Genomic DNA, 1,926 nt, shown 5'->3' with positions numbered 1-1,926 from the left:
CCGGCCGGCTCCCGGCGCCCCGCACGAAGGTTCCGCCCGCCGGCACGGCCTGGCCTGGCCCAGCCCAGCTCTCGGCCCTCAGGCCGCCCGGGCCGGAGCCCCCGCTGCCGGGGCTCCCCGGGCCGCTCCCCGCCGGCGCGGGGCCTGGCCCTGCACGGGGAACGAGCCTGCCCTGGCACCGGCCTGCTGATGCACACGCTCCGTCCCCTCTCGGAAGCGGCGACATTTCAGTTAATAGCTCAGGTCTGGAAAACGCTGCATTTGGCAGACTTGGGATGCTGCCAGAATAAAAATCATCGACATTTAAGAATTCATCAGTAGTTTACTAAGAGATATTGAGGAAATAGTTTCCCAATTTCAACTTGTAATGAAAACGGTAACTTCAAACTATGTCTATAGTAAGAGAAAAATCTCCAGAAAAAGGTTAAAATAAGGGGATCTCTGTAATAAGTGTAATTAATCTAAAGTTGTGGCACCTTGTCTTCAACTCTTCTGCTCTTGTGTCAATGCCGCTGAAGTTTTAAAGCCTTTTTTTAACCCAGCTTTGCTCCTGAGAGCGAGCCTCATCCCTTTGTTCTGTTCCTACCTGCAATTCCTACATTGTCCAGGGGCTTCCCAACAAAATTCAGCCCGCTCGCTGGGGATCGTAATTTGTTTGTCGAGAGCAGTTAGCTTTATATACAACGCTAATTTTATTACGGGTCATTTTTAAAGGTCATGCCTTGTACAGGAACGCAGGAGATGCTTGTCCCACGGAGGAGTCTGCCCAGTGGCTGTCACAGAGCAGGACCTCTGTGATTTCTCCACCGTCCCTGCTCCACATCCACCACCTCAGGTAGAGAACGTGACGCCCAATTTCCTTCCCGCAGCTCATCTGGTTCGTGCCGAAACCCAGGCACGCTCTCCAGTGACCCGAGTGGGATGTCATCCACCCCACCAGTATCCATCCGTCATCGCATCGGTGGCGTTTCCATCATTAAATCCACGTGCAAAAAAATACTCACGTTCTCAAAGTGATTGTGATTTTACCAAAATACTGTTCCAGCAGTTTTGGTTTGGTTCCATTTATTAGATTAATATACACCAAAACCCCCCAAAAATTAACAAAAAAAAGTTTTGAAACAACTTTTGCTTCTTCATCAGTATTGACGAATCAGTACTTCCCTTTTATTGTTTTCTGTGCTATAGCTCTTCCAAATAAAAAGTGTATTTAATCAGAAAATAAATGTATCAATGGGTCTAAATGCACCTATTGATTTACAGGCAGCCTTCCTTTTCTGCTGCTCCTCCAGTCTTTGACGGTAAATAAGATTATGATCTAGAGAATTTTTTTTTTCAATCTATGTAGAATACGTGAACAGTTGCCCTTTGATGTTTTACAAACGAACCAGATATAATCAGCGATGCTGCCAGCTTTTGCTATTAATTTGAGGCTTATACGCGTTCTTGCAATCCCCCGTTTTGAAAAGAAAAAGGATAATCGATCATTTCACTGTCTGCGTTTCATGCACTAGGAAAACGCTATTGTGTTCGAATTACCATTACCGTAGGAAAATATTTAGGATCCTTCTGTTTTTTCTCCCACTCTTAAAAAAGTGACATCTGTTTTGCTGCAATTAAGGAGAAATGCAAACACACAAACAAGTAATAAAAGCTCGAAACCTACATTTTGTCACTGCTATTTGACAGCTGTGGCAGTAACCTTTGAAAGAAATCCTCTGCTGAAAAATATTTTACAAAATTTTTCAGAAGCTGACCAGAGAGATGCAATTTTTCAGAAGCTGACCAGGGTCAGGTTGAAGGTGAGGTTGATGCAGAATGCATAAATTGGTCCTAATTTCTCAAAATATTGAGAGGTTATAATTTCTTGAACAAATATTTCTTAAAAATGGTGAGAAACACCAGATTCATCCTGCTTTCCTAAAT

This window comes from Calonectris borealis, chromosome 7 (genome assembly GCF_964195595.1).
Source record: "Calonectris borealis chromosome 7, bCalBor7.hap1.2, whole genome shotgun sequence".
Lineage (NCBI taxonomy): Eukaryota > Metazoa > Chordata > Aves > Procellariiformes > Procellariidae > Calonectris > Calonectris borealis.
The sequence above is the reverse complement of the archived record's forward strand: the minus strand, read 5'-3'. Positions refer to the sequence as shown.